Below are 9,606 nucleotides of genomic sequence, written 5' to 3' on the forward strand. Positions count from 1 at the left end.
CGTCAGCGTCAGCGGCGGACGGAGCATGGTGAGGTGGGGAAGACGGCTTGGGGACCCGCGGCTTGTCGGCGTTGGCGGCAGAGGCATTAGGAGGGCGCGAAGCCCGGGGCTAGATGTGAGGCACAAAGATTCGCCAGAGCGGGATATTGAGGGCGGTGGTGTGTTGTTGGAGGTGCAAAAGACGACTACAGCGAGGCCTATTATGGACGTCCGGGTCCAAGTACTCCGGCAGGGTTGCTCAGGGAGGCATTCCAGAGCTCCCAGACAAGGTGGTGGGGCTTGGGATGGTCTCTGGCCATGAGAATGGTGGCGACATGGCGTCCTTTGTGTGGCTTGTTTGAGGGAGGAAGAAAGACAAAGATGAGCAAGAAGGGGGTCATGCAGATGACAGATGGGACCTACATCCACCCCAGTGAATTTTCCAGATAGGTGTGCCATGTTGTCCCGACATGTGGGCCCTAACTATCTGTTTCGCTGTTTTCGTGAGTAAATTCAACGATCAGTGCTCGGCGTTATAGGTTAGGCACGGAGTTGGTGGTTTTTTGTGTCATGGCACAAATGTGATACTAAGTTGTTCACTTTAGCTATATATAAGTCCCTTGAAAATTAATTTTGGGTCAGTCGATTTTTGGAGCATTGGTTTATGCTTTGAGATTTGTGCTCTGCTATTTTTGTCCGGGCCACTTTTTTTACTAACCGCATATTTGGGTCAGTCAATTTATTACTGGGCTAAAGCCCATTTACTATACTGTCGAGCCCTCCCTCTCTTCCTTTGTTTCTTTTTATGTTTTTCAATTTTGATGCATTTCTTCTTTTGCTTTTGTTTTTCTTTATTAATTTTTTTGTCATTGGTATTTTTAGGATGTTGTGTGAGTGTAAATGTATATACACGAATACAAAACAATTTGTCTGAAAACTACACTATTGTATGATTGTTTTTTTTTGTATACTACCTGAAGTGCAATTACACTGAAAAGTTGTGTGCAAGTTTGTTTAACTTTTTTTCATTATCTTCCTTCTTCAAGAGTAATACGAATGACGCCAATTCATTGTTCATTATAAACTTTATTACTATTTTGATTTAGATTTATGAATGACGCCAATACATTATTCCTTGTAAACTTTATTATTAGTTTGTTTTTTATATTATTTCATTTTATTTCTTTTTAAAAGGTAATACCAATGCCACTACTTCATTCTTTCTTAAATTGTTTTTTTGCAAAAATTGCATCATTATATGTTTATTCTTGCATTTGTCTAAAAAGCACAATTTTTTTGTATATTGTGTGCACATGTTTTCATTATTTTAGATTCTTTCTTTATTTAGTCTTAAAGGGTAATACCAATGCAAAAAAATCATTCTTTCTTAGAAAATCTCATTATTTTGATTGTGTTTTATTTTTTATTTCATTTCCGTTCCGCTTAAATGGCAACACTAATGCCACTAAGTCATTTTTCCTTATAAACTTCAATATTTTTATTTATTAGTATTTTATTTTGTTTCTTCTTTAAGGGTAATACCAAAGCCACTACTCCCTCCTTCCATCTATATAGGGCCTAATGCGTTTTTCAAGACCGCCTTTGACTATTGATAAAATTAATACTACATGACATGCATAATGTGAAAATTATATCATTGAGAGCTCCTTTCACATACGAATTTGATCATGTGCTTTGTGTAAGTTGCATGTCATATATTATTGCTCTAACATTTGGTCAAAGTTAGCCTCGAAAAACGCATTAGGCCCTATATAGATGGAAGGAGGGAGTAATTCATTGCCTCTTAGACTATTCTTTTTGCGCAGATTCCACTACCATGTGCTTATTCTTGCATATTATTCAAAAGCGCAGTTTGTTGTCTATATTGTGTGCAAATTTTGTTATTTTCTGTTTTTTATAATTTATTTCTTCTGAAAGGGTAATCCAAATGCCACTAATTCATTCTTACTTACAAAACTTCACTATTTTTAGTTTTTTAGTTTTTATTTCTTCTTTCTTTTGAAAGGGTGATACCAAAACCACTAATTCATTCTTTATTACAAAATTTCATTATTTTGTTTTTGATTTAGTTTTTATTTCATTTTATTTCTTCTTTAATGGCAAAACCAATTTCAGTAATCAGCTCCTTCTTAGGAAACTTTCTTTATTTCTGAGAATTCTACTATTAAATGTTTATTCTTGCGTGTTATAAAAAAGTACAGTTTCTGCGTAAATTGTGTGCAAATTTTCTCACTATTTGTTCTATTTATTTTTATTAACTATCTTCTTAAAGGGTAATACCAATGTCATTATTCATTCTTTCTTAGAAAACTTCATTATTTTGATTATGTTCTTGTTTCTATTTTATTTTATTTGTTCTTAAAGGGCAATACCAAAACCACTAATTCATTCTTTCTTAGAAAAACTTTATTACTTCATTTTTTATTTTTTTATTTCTCATTTAATGGCAATTTTGGTGCCATGAATTCATTCTTTCTTAGGAAACTTCCTTATTTGCAAACATTTCACTACTATATGCTTATTATTGCATATTATAAAAAAATGTAATTTCTGTTTAAATTGTGTGCAATTTTGTTCGTTACTGGTCTTTTTCTTTTTTTCCTTAAAGTGCAATAGCAATGTCGTTAATTCATTTTTTTAGAAAACTTCATTGCTTTTATTTTGTTTTGCTTTTTTTTGCTAAATTTACTTTCTTCTTTTAAGAGTAATACCAATGTCACTCATTCATTCTATTTAAACGAAAATTCTATTATTATATGTTTATTCTTACATATTATAAAAACATAATTTATATGTAAATTGTGTGTCATTATTTTATTTTCATTTTTCTTTCATATTTTAAGGGTAATAACAGTGCCACTAAGACATCATTTCTTAGAAAACTTCACAATTTTGATTTTCTTTTAGTTTTTACATTATTTTATTTTTACGGTTAATACAAATACTATTTATTCATTCCTTAGAAAATTACTTGTTTTGCGGAAATTTCACTATTCCTTCTTAGAAAACTTTTTTTTTCTATTCTAGCGGCGGAAGCCATGAGTGTCGACGGTGTTGCTATCCTCTGACGACTTGGCCTGGATATGTCACTGCTGGTAAAAAGAAAATACAAGATCACAAACAAATAGCTGGTTGGTGCAACATGGGGCATGGCGTGTGCATGTTTTACGTCCGATGATTTACAAACCGCATGCAACACCATGTGGTTACCTTCCTGAATTAAAAATTACTGGACAATGTGACGAGGATCTGCGTCCATGTCTGCATCCGCCGCCGGCCCACGTCCATCGGCGTAGTGTTAGTTGCACATAGCACGCGCACACTCAATCAGGTTGAGAGTTGACAGGAAAAAAAGGGTGATTGTGGCCTTGCGGACTTGGGTTTCACGGGATACCCATTTACGTGTGAAGGAAATATGCCCTAGAGGCAATAATAAAGTTATTATTTATTTCCTTATATCATGATAAATGTTTATTATTCATGCTAGAATTGTATTAACCGGAAACATAATACATGTGTGAATACATAGACAAACAGAGTGTTACTAGTATGCCTCTACTTGACTAGCTCGTTAATCAAAGATGGTTATGTTTCCTAACCATGGACAAAAAGTTGTCATTTGATTAACGGGATCACATCATTAGTTGAATGATCTGATTGACATGATCCATTCCATTAGCTTAGCACCCGATCGTTCAGTATGTTGCTATTGCTTTCTTCATGACTTATACATGTTCCTATGGCTATGAGATTATGCAACTTCCGTTTGCCGGAGGAACACTTTGTGTGCTACCAAACGTCACAACGTAACTGGGTGATTATAAAGGTGCTCTACAGGTGTCTCCAAAGGTACATGTTGGGTTGGCGTATTTCGAGATTAGGATTTGTCACTCCGATTGTCGGAGAGGTATCTCTGGGCCCTCTCGGTAATGCACATCATTGAAGCCTTGCAAGCATTGCAACTAATGAGTTAGTTGTGGGATGATGTATTACAGAACGAGTAAAGAGACTTGCCGGTAACGAGATTGAACTAGGTATGGGATACCGACGATCGAATCTCGGGCAAGTAACATACCGATGACAAAGGGAACAACGTATGTTGTTATGCGGTCTGACCGATAAAAGATCTTCGTAGAATATGTAGGAGCCAATATGAGCATCCAGGTTCCGCTATTGGTTATTGACTGGAGACGTGTCTCGGTCATGTCTACATTGTTCTCGAACCCGTCGGGTCCGCACGCTTAATATTACGATGACAGTTATATTATGAGTTTATGCATTTTTGATGTACCGAAGTTTGTTCGGAGTCCCGGATGTGATCACGGACATGACGTGGAGTCTCGAAATGGTCGAGACATAAAGATTGATATATTGGAAGCCTATGTTTGGATATCGGAAGTGTTCCGGGTGAAATCGGGATTTTACCGGAGTACCGGGAGGTTACCGGAACCCCCCCGGGAGGTATATGGGTCTTAGTGGGCCTTAGTGGAAGAGAGGAGAGGTGGCCATAGATGGGCCGCGCGCCCCTCCCCCCCTTGGTCCGAATAGGACAAGGAGAGGGGGCCGGCCCCCCTTCCTCCTCTCTCTCCTCTTTTCCCCGCTCCGCGAATCCTATTCCAACTAGGAAAGGGGGGAGTCCTACTCCCGGAGGGAGTAGGACTCCTCCTAGCGCGCCTCCTCTTGGACGGCCAGCCCCCCCCCCTTTGAGCCTTTATATACGGAGGCAAGGGGCACCCCTAGAGACACAAGTTGATCCACGTGATCATATTCTTAGCCGTGTGCGGTGCCCCCTTCCACCATAGTCCTCGATAATATTGTAGAGGTGCTTAGGCGAAGCCCTGCGATGGTAGAACATCAAGATCTTCACCACACCATCGTGCTGACGGAACTCTTCCCCGACACTTTGCTGGATCGGAGTCCGGGGATCGTCATCGAGCTGAACGTGCGCTAGAACTCGGAGGTGTCGTAGTTTCGGTGCTTGATCGGTCGGGCCGTGGAGACGTACGACTACATCAACCAAGTTAACGCTTCCGTTGTCGATCTACAAGGGTACGTAGATCACACTCTCCCCCTCTCGTTGCTATGCATCACCATGATCTTGCGTGTGCGTAGGAAATTTTTTGAAATTACTACGAAACCCAACAGTGGCATCCGAGCCTAGGTTTTATGTGTTGATGTTATATGCACGAGTAGAACACAAGTGAGTTGTGGGCGATATAAGTCATACTGCTTACCAGCAAGTCATACTTTGGTTCGGCGGTATTGTTGGACGACATTACGCGTACGCTTACGCGAGACCGGTTCTCCCGACGTGCTTTGCACAAAGGTGGCTAGCGGGTGACAGTTTCTCCAACTTTAGTTGAACCGAGTGTGGCTACGCCCGGTCCTTGCGAAGGTTAAAACAACACCAACTTGACAAACTATCGTTGTGGTTTTGATGCGTAGGTAAGATTGGTTCTTGCTTAAGCCCGTAGCAGCCACGTAAAACTTGCAACAACAAAGTAGAGGACGTCTAACTTGTTTTTGCAGGGCATGTTGTGATGTGATATGGTCAAGACATGATGCTAAATTTTATTGTATGAGATGATCATGTTTTGCAACCGAGTTATCGGCAACTGGCAGGAGCCATATGGTTGTCGCTTTATTGTATGTAATGCAATCGCGCTATAATGCTTTACTTTATCACTAAGCGGTGGCGGTAGTCGTGGAAGCATGAGATTGGCGAGACGACAACGATGCTACGATGGAGATCAAGGTGTCGCGCCGGTGACGATGGTGATCACGACGGTGCTTCGAGGATGGAGATCACAAGCACAAGATGATGATGGCCATATCATATCACTTATATTGATTGCATGTGATGTTTATCTTTTATGCATCTTATCTTGCTTTGATTGACGGTAGCATTATAAGATGATCTCTCACTAATTATCAAGAAGTGTTCTCCCTGAGTATGCACCATTGAGAAAATTCTTCGTGCTGAGACACCACGTGATGATCGGGTGTGATAGGCTCTACGTTCAAATACAACGGGTGCAAAATAGTTGCACACGCAGAATACTCAGGTTATACTTGACGAGCCAAGCATATACAGATATGGCCTCGGAACACGGAGATCGAAAGGTCGAGCGTGAATCATATAGTAGATATGATCAACATAGTGATGTTCACCAATGAAACTACTCCATCTCACGTGATGATCGGACATGGTTTAGTGGATTTGGATCACGTAATCACTTAGAGGATTAGAGGGATATCTATCTAAGTGGGAGTTCTTTAAGTAATATGATTAATTGAACCTAAATTTATCATGAACATAGTACCTGATAGTATCTTGCTTATGTTTGTTTGATTGTAGATAGATGGGCCGTGCTGTTGTTCCGTTGAATTTTAATGTGTTCCTTGAGAAAGCAAAGTTGAAAGATGATGGCAGCAATTACACGGACTGGGTCCGTAACTTGAGGATTATCCTCATTGCTGCACAGAAGAATTACGTCCTGGAAGCACCGCTGGGTGCCAGGCCTGCTATTGGAGCAACACCAGATATTATGAATGTCTGGCAGAGCAAAGCTGATGACTACTCGATAGTTCAATGTGCCATGCTTTACGGCTTAGAACCGGGACTTCAACGACGTTTTGAACGTCATGGGGCATATGAGATGTTCCAGGAGTTGAAGTTAATATTTCAAGCAAATGCCCGGATTGAGAGATATGAAGTCTCCAATAAGTTCTATAGCTGCAAGATGGAGGAGAACAGTTCTGTCAGTGAGCATATACTCAAGATGTCTGGGTATTGTAATCACTTGATTCAACTGGAAGTTAATCTTCCGGATGATAGCGTCATTGACAGAATTCTCCAATCACTTCCACCAAGCTACAAGAGCTTCGTGATGAACTATAATATGCAAGGGATGAATAAGACTATTCCCGAGCTCTTCGCAATGCTGAAAGCTGCGAAGGTAGAAATCAAGAAGGAGCATCAAGTGTTGATGGTCAACAAGACCACTAGTTTCAAGAAAAAGGGCAAAGGGAAAAAGAAGGGGAACTTCAAGAAGAACAGCAAGCAAGTTGCCGCTCAAGAGAAGAAACCCAAGTCTGGACCTAAGCCTGAAACTGAGTGCTTCTACTGCAAGCAGACTGGTCACTTGAAGCGGAACTGCCCCAAATATTTGGCGGATAAGAAGGATGGCAAGGTGAACAAAGGTATATGTGATATACATGTTATTGATGTGTACCTTACTAATGCTCGCAGTAGCACCTGGGTATTTGATACTAGTTCTGTTGCTAATATTTGCAACTCGAAACAGGGACTGCAGATTAAGCGAAGATTGGCTAAGGACAAGGTGACGATGCATGTGGGAAACGGTTCCAAAGTCGATGTGATCGCGGTCGGCACGCTACCTCTACATCTACCTTCGGGATTAATATTAGACCTAAATAATTGTTATTTGGTGCCAGCGTTAAGCATGAACATTATATCTGGATCTTGTTTGATGCGAGACGGTTATTCATTTAAATCAGAGAATAATGGTTGTTCTATTTGTATGAGTAATATCTTTTATGGTCATGCACCCTTGAAGAGTGGTCTATTCTTATTAAATCTCGATAGTAGTAACACACATATTCATAATGTTGAAGCCAAAAGATGCAGAGTTGATAATGATAGTGCAACTTATTTGTGGCACTGCCGTTTAGGTCATATCGGTGTAAAGCGCATGAAGAAACTCCATACTGATGGACTTTTGGAACCACTTGATTATGAATCACTTGGTACTTGCGAACCGTGCCTCATGGACAAGATGACTAAAACGCCGTTCTCCGGTACTATGGAGAGAGCAACAGATTTGTTGGAAATCATACATACAGATATATGTGGTCCGATGAATATTGAGGCTCGTGGCGGATATCGTTATTTTCTCACCTTCACAGATGACTTAAGCAGATATGGGTATATCTACTTAATGAAACATAAGTCTGAAACATTTGAAAAGTTCAAAGAATTTCAGAGTGAAGTTGAAAATCATCGTAACAAGAAAATAAAGTTTCTACGATCTGATCGTGGAGGAGAATATTTGAGTTACGAGTTTGGTGTACATTTGAAACAATGCGGAATAGTTTCGCAACTCACGCCACCTGGAACACCACAACGTAATGGTGTGTCCGAACGTCGTAATCGTACTTTACTAGATACGGTGCGATCTATGATGTCTCTTACTAATTTACCGCTATCGTTTTGGGGTTATGCTTTGGAGACGGCCGCATTCACATTAAATAGGGAGCCATCAAAATCCGTTGAGACGACGCCTTATGAACTATGGTTTGGCAAGAAACCAAACTTGTCGTTTTTGAAAGTTTGGGGCTGCGATGCTTATGTGAAAAAGCTTCAACCTGATAAGCTCGAACCCAAATCGGAGAAATGTGTCTTCATAGGATATCCAAAGGAGATTATTGGATACACCTTCTATCACAGATCCGAAGGCAAGACTTTTGTTGCTAAGTTTGGAAACTTTCTAGAGAAGGAGTTTCTCTCGAAAGAAGTGAGTGGGAGGAAAGTAGAACTTGACGAGGTAACTGTACCTGCTCCCTTATTGGAAAGTAGTGCATCACAGAAAACTGTTTCTGTGACACCCACACCAATTAGTGAGGAAGTTAATGATAATGATCATGAAACTTCAGGACAAGATACTATTGAACCTCGTAGATCAACCAGAGTGAGATCCGCGCCAGAGTGGTACGGTAATCCTGTTCTGGAAGTCATGCTGCTAGATCATGATGAACCTACGAACTATGAAGAAGCGATGGTGAGCCCAGATTCCGCAAAATGGCTTGAAGCCATGAAATCTGAGATGGGATCCATATATGAGAACAAAGTGTGGACTTTGGTTGACTTGCCCAATGATCGGCAAGCAATTGAGAATAAATGGATCTTCAAGAAGAAGACTGACGCCGATGGTAATATTACTGTCTACAAAGCTCGACTTGTCGCAAAAGGGTTTCAGCAAGTTCAAGGGATTGACTACGATGAGACCTTCTCACCCGTAGCGATGCTTAAGTCTGTCCGAATCATGTTAGCAATTATCGCATTTTATGATTATGAAATTTGGCAGATGGATGTCAAAACTGCATTCCTGAATGGATTTCTGGAAGAAGAGTTGTGTATGATGCAACTAGAAGGTTTTGTCGATCCAAAGGGAGCTAACAAAGTGTGCAAGCTCCAGCGATCCATTTATGGACTGGTGCAAGCCTCTCGGAGTTGGAATAAACGCTTTGATAGTGTGATCAAAGCATTTGGTTTTATACAGACTTTCGGAGAAGCCTGTATTTACAAGAAAGTGAGTGGGAGCTCTGTAGCATTTCTGATATTATATGTGGATGACATATTACTGATTGGAAATGATATAGAATTTCTGGATAGCATAAAGGGATACTTGAATAAGAGTTTTTCAATGAAAGACCTCGGTGAAGCTGCTTACATATTAGGCATTAAGATCTATAAAGATAGATCAAGACGCTTAATTGGACTTTCACAAAGCACATATCTTGAAAAAGTTTTGAAGAAGTTCAAAATGGATCAAGCAAAGAAAGGGTTCTTGCCTGTGTTACAAG

This window comes from Triticum aestivum, chromosome 6A, assembly GCF_018294505.1.
Source record: "Triticum aestivum cultivar Chinese Spring chromosome 6A, IWGSC CS RefSeq v2.1, whole genome shotgun sequence".
Taxonomy (NCBI): domain Eukaryota; kingdom Viridiplantae; phylum Streptophyta; class Magnoliopsida; order Poales; family Poaceae; genus Triticum; species Triticum aestivum.